Source organism: Cariama cristata, unplaced genomic scaffold, assembly GCF_000690535.1.
Source record: "Cariama cristata isolate BGI_N322 unplaced genomic scaffold, ASM69053v1 scaffold3850, whole genome shotgun sequence".
Lineage (NCBI taxonomy): Eukaryota > Metazoa > Chordata > Aves > Cariamiformes > Cariamidae > Cariama > Cariama cristata.
Genome location: NW_009592842.1, coordinates 150,335 through 170,205, shown reverse-complemented (window position 1 = coordinate 170,205; position 19,871 = coordinate 150,335). Strand labels below are relative to the sequence as shown.

General features: G+C 36.7%; 1 protein-coding gene across 1 annotated transcript in view; it reads left to right on the top strand.

Moving 5' to 3' along the window:
- Positions 1 to 19,871, top strand: part of TMTC2 (transmembrane and tetratricopeptide repeat containing 2) — a 149,651-nt gene that overhangs the window by 46,400 nt on the left and 83,380 nt on the right. The gene's annotated exons all lie outside the window — the stretch shown is intronic.

Sequence of the window (19,871 nt, the reverse complement as noted above, 5' to 3'; positions counted from 1 at the left end):
ACAGGCAGTAAACCAGCTAGTTTAGGGATCAGTAACAATGTTTAGCTGTGGCTCTGTGGTTTCAGCATACACAGCAGATCCAGCTGGGATCCTGAACTCCATGCTGCCTGGCTGTACTGCTCTTGGCACACGAGCAAGTTTATACGAGAACAGTCAAAATACCACCTGTGAGTGCAATGTAGGCATTGACTATCCCTTCATTATTCACAATTCATCAGAAGTGAGAAGGGACCACTTGATTGCTTTGCCTGTCTGTGAAAGAAAAATTTGACAGCGCTTTAACATACTGCACTTGAGTTTTCCCAGTTCTCTGCACAGAAGCCCATTATGTGATGCCAAGTCATCAGCTGACAGAGGTGTGCTTCTTGGTTAGACAGTTAGATCATGCCGTGGTCTAAAAAGCTGTGATAGTAAGAGGCAAATGCAGCTGTTGCTATGAGCTGATAGGGAGTGAAAAAGTAGATTTGGCAGATAAGATGCCTTGCAAAGCAGCATTATAGTACCTTGTCAATTGTCAGTCTGAATTTATAGCTCTTCTTCACATACTTTGTCTCCCTAGGTAAAATTATTAAACTTGTTGCTGCAGTAAGGGACTTTTTGTTAACTGTGAACAAGCACATCCCATTCTTTTTACTTTTTTTTCAACCTAGTGCAGGAGGGCAAGAAATGAAGGGAAGTAACAGAACAGCGAGACAGCACACCAGAGTGATTATATGATGCTGTGAGCCTTACCAGTTTCGTGACGATGTAAAACTTCCCTTAAAACATTGGCATTCCTTGGAAAGAAAAGAGTGCGTGTGCACTTGATTAAATAGTTAATATATGTCCCATTTTTGTCCTTGGTGGAGATGCCCAGATATCCCAGACTGTATTAATAGTTGCCTGCTTGCTTTGAGCCAGTTTTTGTCATTAAAAAAAAAATAAAAAATTCTAGGTTTTGTCCAATAGTAAGACTGGCTGCAATGTTGTCTGGAGACTTACGCTCCCAGGAGACAGGATGGGCTATTTTCATCATACACATCTCAGTATGCACAGACCTATGTATATATGATTGTCTGGTTTCTTGCTATATAAGCTGGCATTAAGTTTCTTATAAGATATGCAAAAGCAAAGACAGCATGTCAGTGTGGTGATATAGACATTACTGAGCTGACTGTAAATCTCCTTGAAATATCCTGTTAAACTTCTGTGAATATTTATTTATTAGCCCACACACATTGTAACAAGACTGGATATCAGAAACTCCCAGCTAAAGCAACCTGTCACCCAACTCTATTCATTATTGTGAATACTTCCTAGATTATCCCTGGCTTTGACTACGCTAATTTTATTTTCTTTTTCTCGTACAGTCAGGCAAGCCTGACTGGACTAGACTGGCTGCCAATCCCACCAAAGCATTAGGAGATCAACAATTCAAACTACTCTTCAGTAATTAAATGAGGTTGATGTAGGAAAAACAATTTATTTTTGTTTGCCTTTTTTTTTGTTTTGTTTTATGAATGCTAATGATAAATAGGCTATTCAGACAGTGAGACAATGAACTGTTCAAACAGTAGAGTGGAGAAGTGGTTTCCTTCCTTTTAGGCTACTAAGAAGAGGCTGCCAGTCCTTGTTTCTCTGTTTTCCTCAATTCACAACCATTTCTCCTCATGAGTATTTTCTTACTTCTGATTGTTTTTGAGCAGCAGGATCATTTTCCCCAATGGTTCTGCTTTTCCTCTCTTCTCCTGCAAAGAGCTTCTGAACAAGAACTTCTTCTGTCCTAGGCTAAAGAGCAAAGAGGGATCTCTTCAAAAACTCCCCATGCGGGAACTGATAAAGAAGTAGAAATCTGTGAAGACCAGCTTTGCTGAAGCAAGGAGCCGAGTGTTTTGTTCCAGATCCATCTGTATTCTGGCCTAGCAGGATGAAAGCCACTCTGTGGCTGGATGCTGTGCGACAACACTGAGCTGACGTGCTGTACTAATCAGGTCATTTGAGAGGCAAGCTATTAGCACAGGTGCATTTGTGTACTAATGTGACTGAACTGCTTCGGAAACGGAGTTGTCTCACATGGTGATGGTTTATAATCAGGTCCTCTGCGTTGTAGTACGTGTAAGAGTATAATCTGCTCTGCTGCAGTGGGACTTTCAGGCAAACTTGTTCAGCGGCTTCTCCATCTTCAGTCCTCAGTGAAGAAATGGGCAATAAGCACCTCGCCCGTCACGGGCGCCTTGCAGACCGTGCAGAGAAGTAGTGTTCTGCCTCAGGTGAGAAAGCCCCTACCCCCACAGGCAGCCACAGCTTTTCTGCAATCTACATTTCTCCAGACTGTTCTTGTCCATCACTGACAACGTGGAAAAAATACTCCGAAGCACCATGCATGGCTCATCTCTCAAAGAAACCCCAAAATACAGCGTGGAAGAGTCAAGCGAGTAGGAGGTGGTGATGCCTCCTCCGAGCCACCATGCAGGTGCCTGCTGTCCTGGCTGCCTCACTGTGTGCCAGGCGGCTGCCGGCCCTTGGCTGGTGGAGTCGTGGTGAGGACTTGGGATGCCTTAGCTGCATCTGTTACTGAGCTGCTGTTTCTGCTGTTTTGATTATGACTTGTATTTTAAATATCTTTAAAGTGATCTGAGCATTGCCTCGTTACAGTTTGTCAGCACTTGAGGGGAAAATAGGCAAGATTGATTAACGTAGCTTATGGATCCTGAAGTGGCTGTATACATGTTTTGACACTAGGGAGGGAACAGGGCAAGTGTTTCTCTGTGCTGCCTCCAAACTTAATGAGCAGCCCAACTGATATAAAACAGCTCACATTATTTGAGTGTTCTTTTATAGCAAAGGAAGCCTCCCAAAATGTAAAAACAAACAGAAACGTTTAAAATGGGTGGTAGCTGTCACGTCTTTTTCAATTAGAATGAGAGTCATTCTGTGGTGATGATTACCTCATGTTATAAATATAAAATTACAATGACACACAAAATAATAATTCTCATTATGCCTTGTTATCTGTAGTTTTCTCTGTAGTAGCAGAAGTAGGCTTCAAAAAGCATTATCTTTTTCCTCCAGGCCATTTTGTTCCTTGCAGTCCATGTCTGAACATCAAAGATCATTATGATGTATTTGCTGTACTGTTAGAGACACTGATTAAAGAAGTAGAAAATAACAGAGAGAGAGGCTTAGACTGTTAAACTGCTGCAGAGGTAGCAGTTGCTTGGTCATATTTGCTGATGAAATTTTAGTCTCCTGGTGCTTGCAGTGACATTTGTAAGTAAGCTTTGAAGATCCTTCCTGGAAATAGTTGACGTGCTACACCAAGTGAGTGCTTAACTTTAACCATGCATTCAAGTCTTGCTAAATTTATATGTGTGGCTACTGTTTTTGCAATGGAATATACAGCAAGAAACAGATACTAGGCTGCTTCCAAAACTTCCAAAAGCAGTATTACCACATTATTGTGGTGCTACACCTGATCTGGTAAGCCCTGTCTCGCACGTGGCACTGACTTAAGTTGACCTCACAACTTTCGACTGCAGAACCAGTTCTGCATGTGCTCAGGTGTTTGTCCTTGTTCTATCGTGTATTACTGTTAATGAAATGTCGTACATTCATGTCTTGCGCAGGTCAGTGGGACTTGAAAATGTGCTTCAGTCTTTTCCTGAATCAGTTCTGCAGGGGCGGGGGGGAGGGCAGAATCCTTAATATGTATTATGTGAAGACAAAGTTGGGGTGAGAGGGTTGAGTTTCTTGGTTCAGATGAACCCTACTGTTGGAGTCAAATTGCTTAGATGTTCCTGATAGGCGATTGACACAAAGACTGGGGTAAAAAATAAATTCTTTCTTGCAAAATCATTCAGGTCATCTGTGTTTTAAAGTTAGTATTACCTGTTATAGTCGTACTTTGAGTTAAAAATCCTGTTCTTAGCATCTTACTTCTTACATCAATTACCCTGTTGCTTTCAGTGGGCAGCAATAAGACCAAGACATGGTGTTGACAGAGAAGAGTATAGAAGTTGTTCCATACGAATATAGAAAGCTGCTTTCCTTCTATGTTTCCACTCTTCCTCTTACTCCCAGTTCTTATGAGTGTGAATTGTTCAATTTTGCTTTATGTTTTCAGAAGATGCTCTAATAGTGAAATACCTTTCTGGACCACAGTGTTCCTTTTCCCTGTCCTACTTTTCTCTTTTTTTTTTTTCCTTTGCAACAGGGTTGTGAGATCTTCCTGCCTCATTCTGCTGTATTTGGGCCTGTAGAAGATTTCAAGAACTTCCTTTGCTTTTATGGCATCTTTGGCATAGCGTTCAGCCTTGATCAGTTTTATTCCCTGGAACTTCATGGATAATTACCTTTCTTTCTTTCTTTTTTTTTCTGTACTTCTTTTTTTCTTTCCCTCCCCCTTATCATCAGTTTAGCATAGGATTGGTAAGGACTGCTTCTTTATGCATGTGTGAATGTCAGGATACGAATATGAAGTTTGGATTGTGAAGCATCTTAGTTGAACAACAATCTACAGAGTAGCTGTGTGCTCATCTGAACAGTCACAAAAAAGCAGCAATTGCATTTTTGTTTCATTTAGAGTTTTAATGTCATTTTATGTAGTTAGTTTGTTTAGTTTGCTAATACCATCTGCTAAATAAAATTGAAGGATTCCTTAAAGCTGAATTTAGAATTTGGCTTGTTTAATCTCATCTATGCAGCATACTGAACTGCAAAAAATACACTCTTTGTTTTTATTATTTTTAAAAACATCAGATTTCATTTTGTTGTTCATATTGAATAGTTTGTGGTGTTAATTTCCTCTTTATTTTACCGTTATTAATGCAGCAATCAAATGTATTTGCTATACAAACTATTTTAAGTGTTTGTGTAGGGGCAAAAAAGAATCATATGAGTTAGTTTTGTTCCATTTACATAAATTGTTACTGTTAAAAAGGCACCCAAATTTGTTCTCACCCAAGAATTGTTCCTCTGATCAAAAAAAAAAAAAGAAATAATCCATGCCTGTCACTGTAGTGATTGTATGCTCTAGTTCTGTGCACTTGGGTAGAAGTAAATACCAGAAGCTGTTTCCATCTGATTTGACATCTTGCTACTGTTATCCTTATCTACTCTTTGAAAATGATTTCTTGCTAACAGTAGCTGTCAGTAAGAGGTCCCTTCTTCAGCAGACGTTGAAAATACCAACTAGTAGTGCAGCGAGGAAAAACAGTTATAATACCTTGTAGTAAACTAGGTAAAGAAACCATATTTCTCTCAAAGAAAAAGGGTGCAATAAACCAGTGTTTTCCATGATTATTAATATGTTTGTATTATTAGTGATGACTGGAGACAAAAGGAGAAGAAATATTTTAAGGTATGGCATTCTTCAAATATGCCTATTATTAAAAGATTACATTTCGCTGACAAGAAGCTGGGTTCTCTTGTGATACGTTTAGAACTTTGTTTTCTATGGCTGTTGCTGTGGCACACAGCTGCTTATTCATCACACTTTTTTTTTTTTTATGCCTCCTAAATAGAATAGGGTGTACTTTAACAAACACCACACTAGGCATTTAAAACAAATTTGAGCATTTGGGATTGCATTTCAATGTTTTGGTGCATATATTCTTTTTTTATATGCAACTTGGCAGTAAAACTCCAACTCATCTTTGGACTGATAGCCCAAAATATCATTCTGCCCAGTAATTATTTCTTTCTCCTTTGGTTCATTTCACTTCAATAATAATAAAATCACTCTGAAAGTTTTAAAGGTCCGAGTCAAATACCATTGCAGTGAATGGAAAATGCTGTTTTTGAAAAGCAAGACTTGAGAGACAGTAATTTCAATGCACAGATTGCCATAAACGAGCAGATTTTAAAAGTGTAAAACCTGCTAATAGTTATGCATAAAAGTTTTGCATATTGTCATTGTTAAGAAATATCAGTGATATGAGCATAGCATCTGGAATTAGACATTCGTGAGTTTGTTTTAATTTTGCTAATGAGCTCTTCTTTAGCCTTTGAACAAGCCACTTTAATCTCAATTTTTCTCTCTGGAATGGAACTCATGCTACCTATTTTCATTAGACGTTGGATCATTTTTTAAACAATTTTAGTGATTCATTATTGTATTAAAACCTCTCCACATTTATGACAGTATAATACCCCTACTAAGCTAGTTGCTAAATAAGTACCAGGATACATAGTCATTATGGTGATTCTTGGCATACTTTTTAGTCAACCTTTTTAGAAGTAATTGTCAGAGAAACATAGCACCAACTAATCATCAATTTTCCCAACTCCTTCACCAGAACTTTCTGGTACTTAGTCTTCTGACTAAATGTTGTGTGGATATTTTCCTTGACTTCTATTATTATTTTCAGCTTTGTTCAGAAACTTAAATTTGGCTATTTTTTTAAGAAGAAATTACTGTAAAGGTAGTATACCTTCTGTCAGTGTTGTAAAATGTTTCCAACCATCAGTAATAACCCTTATAACAGGTACTGTACGGGGAAATGCACCCGATAATGAAATGATCTTATATAAGTAAAAAATTCAAAGGTTATACCTATACATTTAAAAAATATAATTAAAAGTATATAAATTTATATGGCTATATAAGTCTGTTACTGCTGTATATAAATTACGTAGGATATACCGTGATAAATTTGGTGTCTTTGTTCACAACAAAAATGGCAGAACTTGAAGGGTAAGTGTTGTACAGGATACTTCAGAGTTCTTGAAATAAATAGGAAAGAATTTTTCTATCTGCCATTCATAACAGCTTTAAAAGAGAAAACTCAACTATTAAGTCAACCGCATAGAATTGGTTGGAAGTTCAATAAAAAGACTACTCTCTGAAAATAGTGTGGGCTCTCTAAATGGGTGGTACCGCTGCCCTGCATGATTGGAAAGGGTAGAAGGAATGGCCATTAGCAAGGTGTTTGGGAAGCAGCCCTAGTTATCTGGAGCATTTGAGCATGCCACAGGCAACCCAGCCTCAGCAAAACAGTGTGGTTATGCTACATATCTTGGAGAGCTGAAAGAAAGTGGTTTACACTTCAGTTCAAAGTCTGAGTTTATTCTCCAGTGACAGTGTTCTCTCTTTCAGTTCTTCTGTAGTGCTGTAATTTCCTCTGAAACCCAGGTCACTGTGGGATATCTGCGTCTCCTTCAGCAGGTAAGCCTGATACTCTTCCTTTATATATATAGAGGACTGGAAACAAGGGTACTGATTTTTTTTTTTTCCCCTTGAGTGTAGTCTAGCAGCATCTCTAATCTGTGAATCCTAAATAGCAGGGGGATGGAAAGACAATCTGTTATTAACTACTAGCTAGACTTTTTTCCCCTTTGCATATACTAAGAATTTAAAGAAATAAACAATTTTGAGACATGCACTCTATTACTCTGTTTTGAGACATGGACTCATCAGACTGTTATTTCTTCCCCTGCCTTCCCTGAGGTGCTCTGCAAAATCATTCAGCAAACTCATCTGTGCTAAAAACTATGGTGCAAAAAACCCCCACCCCTGGCCAAGGAGGGATTAGCTTTGGCAAGATGTTTTGGTTTTGTTTTTTTTTTTTCTTTTTTTTTTTTTTTTTTTTTTTGTAGCATATCAAGTGAAATGGATAAAGTTTGATATTTTCTTTGCCAGAAAATAATAGATTTTATTTTCCAGTTTGATTAAAAGTCAGACTTTCAGTCCATATTCGTGTGTTCTATGGAACTAGCTTGGTTTTTTTGGAGCGAAAGAGATACTATTAATTAGAGGAAAATGAGATTATCTGGGTTGGTTCTCAAGCTGAGCATCTTTGTTTAAATGCATTAGGTAGTCATCTAGTTGTTTCATTATTTTACCTTTTTTTCAAAATATATCAACTGTGAAGAATTTTTTTTTTTGACATAATGATTTTCACCATAGGTTACATGTCTTCATTTTCCTTTCTGTAATGCATTTGATACTGGTACACACTGAGGTCCCATTACATAAATCTAGTAGAGAAACTAACCTTTAATGTGAACAGGACAGTAAATTTCACACTTCTTATACCTCTTCTGGCAGTGTAAAATCCCAGTGTAGATGCACAAGTATTTTATTAAGATTTTCAATACCCTCCAACAGGGAGTTTTATTAACACTTAAGCTTGGACAGTCATCATTGCCAGCCCTCATACATGCAAAAATTAAATGATGGCTGATGCAATTATAGGATGCACAAAAAGCTTGCATATAGTTTTGTTTTAAATTACAGAAAAGATCACAAAATAGAGGGACTGAGTGCTCAATGTCATTTCCTTCTCTTTGCTTGGATGCTCTGGCACACTGAACTTTCAGTTCTTAAAACACAGATGATATTTGGAATATGGACTATTAGAGATGCTAGTTAGTAACTAGTTAGTAAACTAATTAAAGACATAATTAGTTTTGCTACTGGCAAAAAATGAAGGGAGGTCATTTTATGACCCACCTTCCTCCCTGCCACCACTGTTTCCATACCAGTGTGGATATGTATTGGCTGGCAAAGCTTCACAAGCTCTGTCTTGCCTTAGTAAATGATTTAAAACAAACCAAACTAAACAAAACCACACAAGTGTTATGAAAAGCCTGCTTCCTGGATATGCACTAATTTGCCTTTGCCAAGGCTGACATCCATCGTTTGAGCGCTCTGACGATTCTATTAGTTTGACAAACCCTATCGTTGATTTCCCCCTCCGCAGCTCTTCTGGCACATTTCCAGGACACTGTCCTCTCTGTTCCCCTTTCCTGGGAAGGAGCCAACGCGATCCATCTACTTTTAGCTTTGAGGACCAAGGCTGTCATCTCAGTCAGTTAAGTGCACCCTTCCATTTCTGCAGGAGGCTGGCTTACAGTTCACCACTTGGGACATAAGTGGTAATTTTGAAATCTATCACAGATAATTTGTTTTAGAACCATGCCTGCTGTTTAAAAAATTATGTAATTTGATAAATTTAGTACATGGTCACATCTTTGCCTGAGTCAGTTTGGTGCTCTGAAGAGTTCCTCAGGGTTAATCCTGAGGTGTGTGGGGTGCTCAGAGTTCTCTTCTTCCACTAGTATTATTCCACTCCTTTGGTCTCCTCTTGCTTCCTTCCATGATTTCAGTCTGTCACCTCTGCAAAATACAATTCCTTATATCCTGAGAGTTTCAGGTCAGCACAGTTCACTGCTTTGTTCCTGACCCTTGTGAAGTTTCATGATATGGGAAGTTCATGGCAGTAATGGCTGATGGCGTTCGCACCCTTGCAGTGCACACATAGCTCATGAAGCTGTGCAAACAAAGGTGTGATCTGACTTTGCTGTGAGCAGAACAGTGACTAGGTTAGATGTTAAAGGTACTATGATCTGCCTTTTATCTTCCCCCCCCCCCCCTTTTTTTTTTTCTTTCCTAACCTGGATCAGTTTATTCATCTGATTCAAACCATAGCCTTCCCAAAAATAATTTCAGCACAGGGGACAGGGTGGCAGAACTGCATGGCCTTGGAGTGTGGTAGGTGCAGGAATTCCTTAAAATGGTAATTCCACTAGAGCTGCTGTGTCATGAAGCACCGCCCTGAAGTAACCTCCAACAGTTATCTTCTTTGACATCGGGATTTCTGTTGAAATAAAATATAATCTATGTTTATCAATCTTTCATTATTATCTTTCTGTCAGATTAAAAGCTATTTCCTGATGCGTTAGGTTGTGCCAGCACAGCTCAGAAGGTGGAAAACTGTTGTATTGTCTGCAAGTCTGTGATATTGCAGTAGTTTTAGCTTAATTGGAATACCTTCATCAGAGTTGCAACGTTAAACAAAACTGAATTGTACAAAGATTGGGAAACGGGAGGATGTCTCCAGAACAATGTGTATGTTGGTGTTGTGTGTGTTTATTTATTTATGAGGAACACCTACGAAGTTGCAGTGAGGTTGTGGTTTCTGGTTTGAATGTTTTTAGAGGTTCTGCAGTATGAGCACTGGCTTTGTGGGCTGAATCTGGTTTACAGGACAGCTTTGTCTGGAGTGTTGTCTTTCTCCTGTGGGAGAAGTGGAAGGAGTGTCCCTGTAGCACCCTGACTGCACTGAGGCAGCTCCTGGGAGATGTGCGGTGATACCTCCATCTGAGAGGTGAGTGTTGGGGAGCATGTTTCTTCCTGAATTATTAGTCTGTTGACTAATACTGAGCGAGGGCTATGCTGTTAAGAGTTTCTATAATGTTACCCTGAAAATATTTTACATTGTTGGTACACAACTAAAACCAGTAAGGAGGTGTTGTCTGATCCTGTGGCACCTCAAACGAAGGTGCTGGTGAGAACTTCTTCATACAGTAGTCTGTCGCATGTAATCAGTCAGGGTGTCTAGGAGAAGTGGGAGTATGTGAGTATACCTATCATTTTTCTTTGATGGCTTGCTTTATTCTGGGTGCTTGCTGAAGGCTCTGTTAATGTGATAGTTTCTATTCAGCCAGATTGTGGAGCCCTCACGCATTTGAGATTAGGTTCGTCAAAGCTAATTGGATTACCAGAATCTGTCCTAGGCAGAACAAGGAGTCCATACTGTAGACCAAACAGAGTAAATAGTGAAGCTTAAGAACACGTTACGGGCTGCTCGGTCTCATCTCTCAGGTTCATTGAGCTGACAGAGCCACTGTGCTATCCTTTGCGGAGGAAAAGTTAATTTTCTGTAACATAGCAAGTGGAGCGGATATATCAGGCAGTGACGCTGAGGATAGTACAGAGTATCATGCATTCATACCCATTTGCATCAGCGTTTCAAAACTAAGGAACAAAACTGAAGCACTGCCTGCCAAAAGTCAGTTGGTTCAGTACCCATGCTGACATGGTGTTGGATAGCTTTCAGAGCTCTGCATAGTTTTCAATTATGTTTTTCTTTCACCTGCTCTTGTTCCCAAAGCCCTGGAATTGATCAACAAATGAAGTGTTGAACAAATGACATAAATAACACTCTTAATAAAAAGCAGAGGAATACATAAAAGTTAGGAGGTGGTAAATCTCTAGTACAGTCTGTCTCAACATTACCACATGCCCACTGATATAAAACAAAATCAATGTATAAAGTAGATTAAACTCATAAATTATGGGTATATAGAAACCATTTATCCCTTTAGCAAACAAGAAACAGGGCAGGTTTGCTGTTGAGTTAGCAAAATGAGGTAACTTGAGCAAAATGTGTCTATTAACAAGTGAAGTTTTTAGAGGAAAATTATTGCAAATGGTATGAATGAATGTATGACCAATTTTGAAAATAAATCATCATTTCTTTGGGAAATAGGAAAAATATCAATACCTTGTACAAACCATAATGCAGAACTTATGCAAAACCTGTTCCACTTTCAAAGTAGTAACCTTTGTGTCAACATTTCTGTTCTCAAACCACTTAACAAACATGATCTAATTGATCTCTTGAATATCTTTGTGAGAGTGAGTCTGTATTGTAAAAAAAACTATTTAAAATGTTGAGCTCTCTTCATCACCTTTTTTTGAGCATGCAACTGAGCTTTCAGAATTTTTATTGGGGAAAGCTGTCGTGCCTCTGTATTTTTTTTTCCCCCTCTAGAACAAAGTGGTTGCCTGATGAAATGTGAATACTAAAGAGTGGAGCACCACTCTGCTTTACCAAGTAGTACCCTTGAAAGGAAAAAGCCGTAAGCTCCTGATGAATCTAACCTTTTGACAAGGAGGAAAAGGTGTTGTTCTTTATAGCTATGGTTATAACCTTTCAAGTGTGAATGAGATAACGAGTGCTGTGCGCTTTCTTCATGCATTACCCAACAAAGGTAATCTGGAATATTTGCATATTGGAAACTTGTTGACCTCTGTTGCAAATGTCAACCTTTTTTGTTTGGTGTGGGGGTTTTTTTTTGGTTGTTTTTTTTTTTTTATTTTCCAGTAGGATGAATTTTCCATTTACAAACATTGGTCTTCATGTTTCATCCTACTTCTCATGAAGTAGACCATGCCCAGAAGTCCTCAGAAGACTCAAAGGAATGTCAGATTTTACAGATTTTTTTTTCTTTTTTAAAAATTTTTATTTTAACCAAATGCAAGCTTTGTCTACTCTCAAATGTGCTTTAGGAAGGATAACCCTTTAGCAGATAGTAAGAACATAGATCAAAATATAAAATGCATACACAAATATCAAAGTTCCCACAATGTTTAAACTGTAAGTAACTTAGTTTTCTTGACCCTCATTTTGTGAGAATTCTAATTATATGGGGAAATGTTCCTTACATCTCTCTTCTGTGTTACAAGAACATTTCCTCTTCTTCCTTTACTTCGTTCCTCCGAGTTTATCATGTGTTTATCTTCCATTAGTGTCTAGCTGCATTGTTATAGTAGGCACTGTGCAAACCCATAGTGAGATACAATCCTTGGCAGAAAAAACTTGCAATTAATGGATGAGTAACAAATGTCAAGAATACAAACAGAAAGGCATCAGGAGGTGAAGCCTCCTGAACAACAGATCTGAATAACACACCAGCGACAGAGCTGGGAACAGAATATACCTCTCATTTCCCAGTTTTGCACCTATTTTTTTGCAGGAGGGAGCTGAATCTGATGACAGGAATGTATGTTTTAAAGGTATAAACTTGAAGAACATAAGAAAAAGATATTTTTTTTTTTTCTCTGCAGGCCACATACTACATTGTTTATTTTTACTGAGGCATCCTCTGCTGTCAGCATTTTTCACAAAATTCTCTGATTTTTTAACAGTCTGTAACCTTAGCAGTGGTCCAGTGCCCTATGTAGGGCAATATATGGCTTTCAACTGTTCATGTGAAGCCTCAGATAGGTGGTAAAATGAACAATTTGGTTCAGAAAATATCTGATCTAGAAATACTCAGTGTAGGTGCTAAGAATGAATAGAAGACCATACTTAGTGAAAGTTCCAAGAATATTTAATATTCTTTTGCTGTCCTTTACTATAGAGCTGAGAGATTCACAACATACTACTGCACTTGACTCTGCCTACATTGTGGTGATGTTGCCACAGAGTGAGGTGGCAATGTGAATGTTTGTAATTCATGACTTTCATACTGATAGCTGTAAAGTAGTAATTTATAGTGTATAATGAAAAACTGTTATGAACAGATGGTAAAAAGAAAAAAAAAAGGTTTCCGAAACTGGAAACTTGGATTATCATGTTCCAGGAATTAAGTCCACATAAAAGTTAATAGCAAAAGAGAAGAGGTTATTTCTTTTTGGGTTTAGTTTTATTTTCTGCTTTGAACTTTTGGAAATTAATTTAGTGTTCATCAAACCTTTTGTGATGACAGCCTCATATAAACTGACACCCTCTAATACACACAGTGTGGTCAAGGCCAAAGGCATCTTCCCCATGCTATTTTTGTCACTTTATCAGAAGCATCACCTGGAAAGTAGTAGAAACTCCTAGTTTTCCATAAAGTTGTTATTTCAGATTTGACTCCATTACAGTGGTAACACTTAAGTAACTAATTTCAGGAAAAAAACCCACTGAAAATAAGTCATACTGTGATGTAAATTCTTGGAAAACACCACATTTCAAAGTGGGAAATGTAATTAGTACCATTTCTTCCTTGTAATGTTTTAGATTTTGTCATACTGTTCTATCCTGTTTCCCTCTGATTTTCTTTCTTAATAAGTTTGTAACAAAAAAACACATAAAACTTTGCACCACCTGAAATGCAAATTTCAAATATTGATGCTCTGACCAAGAGGAGATTAAGTGTGCTGTACTGAAGAATTAATTTATACAAAATGTGCATATCTGACTTTTAATTGACTTGTAAGCCTTGGAAGGGAAGAGAAACAAATGGAAAATCCCTTTAGACAATATTGGAAAGAGAAGAAAGTATTTAAGAAAAGTAAAATTAGAATTCTCACTCTTCAGTTGTAATCCAACAATAATGGCTAGGAATTTCAACAGATTTTGAGAAGGTTGCTTCTTTGGAGCTTTATGGCATCTCTTGGGCCTGCATGCTTAATCATCTTTGATGAGTTTTGAAATCTACTGTCTACGAAGTAAACAGAGGAAAAGATCGCTTTTTCATGAAGTTCAGAATACTGATGGTTTAGATGTAAAATAGTAGGGGAATATGGAGGAGCTGCACTGTTTATCAACCTGATGAGGATTTTGATACCAATCAACATTACTTTCACAAAGTAAAAGCACCTCTGAAGTGTTGATAACTGTGCTGATAATTGCCATAGTTCTCTTTCCACTCCATTTTTGGCAGGAGTACAGTGATATCTCCCTCCTCCCATTCTTTCATTTAGAGGGAGAGGAAATAAAAAATGTTCTTCAAACACCTGTCAGATAAAAGCCTATTTTATTCAACAAACAAAATGACCTTTAGGAGTTAGACTAAAAACCACTTTCTTTTATCATCATTTCATGTAGTTTGGAATTGCAGAATATTTTTTAAAATTGCACATCTTTACTCTTTAAGGGGTTTTACGTAAGTTAAAGTGGGTTGGTTGTTATGTTCTTGGTTATACTTGCTCTCTTGGCCTTTGCCGAATGTGGCAGGTGGGCTTTCTTTCCAAAAGGGAAGACAGAGGTCAGTGCTACTCAGAATTAACAAAAAAAGGCAAATGCTATTTCCCTACTAAAGTAGAACATTAAAGGAATTTATAAGTTTTTTGTTTGGTTTGTTTTTTTTCACTTTGAAGTGGGACAGATTTCTTGTTTTTAATTACTTATCCTGCCCCCCTCCGTAGTGGGATCATGCAAATATTTACATTGCTAAAGAAATTGTTACAGCACTGAAATGGGTTATTTGTTCAAATATCAGATTCAGATTTCCTGCTGTGTTAGTGTTTTTTTGCAATCAAAGATTCAGTTTCTGAACTCCCACTGTATCGAAATTCTTGTGTTAGTGTGCCTTATCATAAATGCTGCCCAGAAGCATCTTTTTCATGGCTCCATGTTACAAGGGAACATAAATGCATTTGTGATAATAGAGAACAATAGACCTCTTGCAGAACTTCCAAAAAACAGATGTTACTGAAATAAAAAAAAATTGAAGCCCTTTTTTTCTGGACCAGCACCTCTTCATCCCTAAACTCTATCTATGAAAAAGTAGAGATGATAATTGTTATGCATTCGCTTCTTTTTCATAGACGAGTCAGGAGAAATTCAGAGGTTTGTAAAGAGAGGGAATGCAACCGGGAACTACTGTTCATAAGCTAAAGAACAGAAAATAATGCACAAATATCTGTAAAGCTCAGTAGAAGTTTTCTTGGCTTGATGTGCATTTTTCTGTGAACTAAAGTTGCTAGTTTGGAACTGCTGACAAGTTGATTACAAATGATTTGGCTGTTCCCTAAGTACTTCAGTCTTTGTTCAAGTGGTTTATTTCACTCAAGTAATAATTGAGTTCACATTTTTTAATGCATTCGTCAATTTGTGTTTTAACTTTTATTTTGTGAATAAAACGGTGAGAACAGTATTATAAAACTATAGGAATTTATTGATGTGAATTGTGAATGTCGTGTATCAATTTTTTAAAGTTTGAGTCCTACGTTTTATTTCATCAGTTTTCAAGTATGTTTGCTTCTAGTAAGGTTTACAAAAGGCAATATTTGCCCCCAGCATAACGTACTGGGAAAGGCAGCATTTTCCTTTTCTTTGCTGTATTATTTCTAAAAGTTTACCGGGTTGTATTTAAGTGGTGTAATAGGGTATTTTTGTTGGATTTTTTTTCCTCTCAATGTTTCAGCAGAGGTGTTTTGACAACAGATATGTTAATAGATCGTGAGTTTCCAAATAGATTTTATTATTATCTCATTTTTCATGGATTATATAGAAGTGATGGGGAGGAAGGAGAATCCTTCTTTAATATTTTGGGTTATATCTTTGTTAATGATTTATGATTTTTCAATTTTTGTTTTTAAATCGAACTATTGGATCAAGTAATCAACATTCATGCTTTTATATCACCTGTGTGCTTCTCTCTGAAATTTTACTTTTGTTCGTTTTTTATTTCCATTTCACTGAATAGCATAGCATGATTCTTGATGCAGTAGAAAGGGCAAGATTTATTTAAATGAAGATATTTGCACACATTCATTTCCATTTCTCATTTGTTTTCATAATACAATTGCAAGCTGAAAGTTCAACTGTTCTCTTTAGTAAGATGTGCTTCTTAAATCCAGGCAGATTAGATTGAGCAACGTTGTGCCTGCTTCACTGTTGTTTGTCTTGCCCTCTTCCAGAATCCAGGTGCTTAGAGAAGGTTTAATATGCCAACCTGGTATTTTTCAGGCTTGTTAAATCCTAATCCTCAGTTTCAATGAGATAATTGAGAAATTAATCATGTTAAAATTGAAGCTGAAATTTGTCATATTCATTTTCATTTTGAAAGCAGTTAAATGCCTGAGAACTTGACCTACTCTCACTGCAAGGTGGCATAAATGTTGATAGGAAGTTTAATAGATACCTAGTTTGATATGACCAAAATTATAACACTTAAACAATTGGTTATTTTCCTACTTAGTGCTATGCAATTTTTCCTGCTATTTGTTTAAAAAAAACAACAACAACAAAACCCCTTTAAGATGTTCCATTTTCTTGAAAGAAATGTAACTAGCATAGGAATTCTCAAGCATTAAGAGATTTTTCAGTTTATAATTGGCTTTGGATGCAAGATGATGAAATGGATTTAATTTTTAATAAGTCCATTTAAATTGGGTATGATCTATGGAAAAGTAGGCAATGAAATAAACTTTGAAAAGACTGACTGTTTTGTAGGTGAGTGAGATATGTGAATGTTACCTTTGTTCCCATGCTATGATGGAGTATTATTTCGAAAAGATCTGGGACTGTTTTGGTCTCGTTAGTGGACAGGGAATTAAGCAGCAGGCAGAAAGTAAATACTACAAAGCTGTTTCATTCACAGCTTGCTTTTTCTCTTGCACTATATAGGGTCTCCAATAGGGGAAAAACTGAATTTGTAACTAAAGATTAAATTGTGGTGTATATGTGTACTTTAGCATCTTCTGAATATTAAATGTTCTCTTTTGCAATTTCAGGTGTTACAGATTTTATATGAAAAATATATATTAAAAATAAGTGGAATAAAAATCAATTTTAAGTTCCAGAATTACTGACCTAGTTGCTTTTTCTTTTGAGAATATTAATTTTTAATTTCTTGCCATGTACAGATGCAAAATAGTTGAGTGCTGAAATTTGGCTAGATCCAGATGTTTTTAATAGGAATGTGGCTTCATTCAGGTATAATTTTGTTTATATTTCTGAATGCACACATAGTTGAAATGATGCTGTTACAGTTTTACAGGAGAAAATTGTCTTGAGATCTAGATTGAGAAATCGAATGACAGAGATGTAGTTAATAATTGAAATGCTTTGGTTTTTCTAAGCTTAGTTGCACTACTTAAGACAAAAAAGAGTGAAGTTCCTTGAGTAGCTGAGGTAGCCTCTTTTTCATGTAGACCATCCTCTTTTTCTCTCCCTCACATCTCAGCAACCAAGAGGATGTGGTTGCTGCAGATACTAGCTGTTCGTAACTTCTAGGGCTGAGTATGATCTCTACAAAAAGGCATTTATTCTACAAAATATTCCATGTAGCTTCATCTATATCCAGAACTAGGTCATTCATCTAACTAATTCTGAATTTAAATAGATGTGAAGATTTATACCAAGCTCGTGTAGTTTGGGGAAGCAAAAAGACCTTGGTTTTTGTGTTTCTTTTAATGATAAATTGTGAGATTGTCGTGTTTTATGTTTGCTATTTTCTGCTATTATCACTTCTTCTAGTATATCACATTAAGTTAAACTAATCATTCACAGTTTTACAAGTTTAGACAAAAGTCTAAATGGAATACATTTCAAATGAAATAATGCAGATTAAATATTGATTGATATTTAAAACTTGACACAGATTATTTTGCAGAATGTAAAATAAAGTATTGCCTTAAAAATTATGTTAACTCAGATAAATAATAGTGTACAGCATGAAATGAATTCTAGAGGAGAAATGATTACATTTAACAGTGTTAATAGGGTTTTTCCATCCAGAAAAGATGAACTGAACCATTCTTCTGTACAACCTTTCATTCACTGAGCTTCGAAGTGGTTGGGAGCAAGTAACTATAACAGGAAATTGTTATCAGTAGTCCAAATGGTCATTTGATGTAATGCTCTGTTATGAGAGATCAGAATGAAAACAAAAGTACCTACAGATTATATGGAACATACAACTATGGGAAATCAGATGGTTACTGCAGAAACAACTTCAGGGTGTATTTGCACAGATGAGTTTAAAAAAAAGTAAATCTATGTTTTTCTTACAAATGTTAATGTTTACAAGCTGGCTAGTCACCTTAATTGCTGCTTCCGAAATGTTTTCTACATGTAAAATAGAATAGTGGCAGTAATGGGGAAATAAATTCAGAATTCTGCAAATATGCTAGCAACGAGTGTAAAAATGTAGTGAATCTGAGAATATTTTTAGCAGCTTTATTTCATTGACGAAGAGAATGATGGAACATTTTTGTGGCTTTTGTCAATTTAGTGATAAATAACTTTTGAATTATTTCTCATCTGATGAAATACTAGGCTAAAATGAAGTGACTCACGGAAGTGATAGCTTCTTTTCTCATGGAAATATTGTATTTTTTTTCTTTGTCTTTACAAAATATGTGGTGCACGGTTCGATGATATTACTTTTGTGAATCCTGAAGGATTCCATCTGTTTTTTTTTTTCCCAGCAATGATTAGTTTATTCTGCTCAGAGGAAAATGCTGTTTGCTGCTGTTTCCATCCCTGTGGCAGGATGCTTTTGCAGCAAACCACAGCAGCTTGGAAGCAATGCACTTTCTAAGGAGAAGAGCATATATCTGGCGTAATTATCAACCTGTTTAGCAGTGTTATGTTAAAACTACATTGAAAATTTGCATTACTAGGGATTGATACAAATTCCTTTAAAAAAAGGGCTTGAGTAGCTGAAGCAGCAGAGTTTAACTGCTACTTGAGCTAAAGTTTATGGTTAGCGCATCTGGAGGGAAGAATAGTTTGCCATATATTGTGTGTTTGGAAAGGACACGCATCATCTTTCCATTATTCTTGCTCATAAAAAAATACTTGTGAAAGTGGAACTGTTTTATGAAACAACTTTGATGTATTTATAAGTATAATGTGTTTTTTCGTGTATACACATAGACTATAATTATGATGCCAGTTACATTAGCTTCCTAAATGGTGAGTAACATGGGCTGTGTTTTCGATAAAACGTTAGTTCCAGTTTCTTTTGTAAGTACAGTTTTTGTGCTACTCAACAAAACTGCAAAGGGAACACATGTGGAGCCTTAAATATTTTTTAACCTCAAGTCCTTTATAGATGGCATATAAAAGCACTTTGTATGACATCATAAATTGTATGGAAAGGAACCACATGTTTTCCAAGTAGACAAAAATGCATTTTAGTGATCTGTGTAGTATGTTTATATCCATATGGCATACTTTTAATACTAGTTACTTACCTAACTGTTCTTTCAATTCCTGCGTCATTTGTCCATTTTCATACTTCAGTGAGAGCTGTGTCTACTCTGGGAAAATTTCTTGCTGTTTAGGGTAGATATGCTTAAAAAAAAAAAGCTACAACTATGAAGATGCCTCAGTTCCACATTTCACTCTGGGGGTTTTTATTTAGAAGTGATATCAAATAAAACAGTCCTTTCCCTTTGCTGTAGTACTTTCTAAAGCATAGAGACATATTTTGGTTTTATAGTTTCTTTTCCCACCAGAAAGCTATATGTATACAGAATGTATGCAAATCGCTGCTACGAAATGTGAGTCTCACAGTGAGATGCAGAGAACTGGGGGGAAAAACCAACCAACCTCCCCCCTCCTTCCATAAAAATAGTTTCTTTGTGGGGTTTGTCTCCC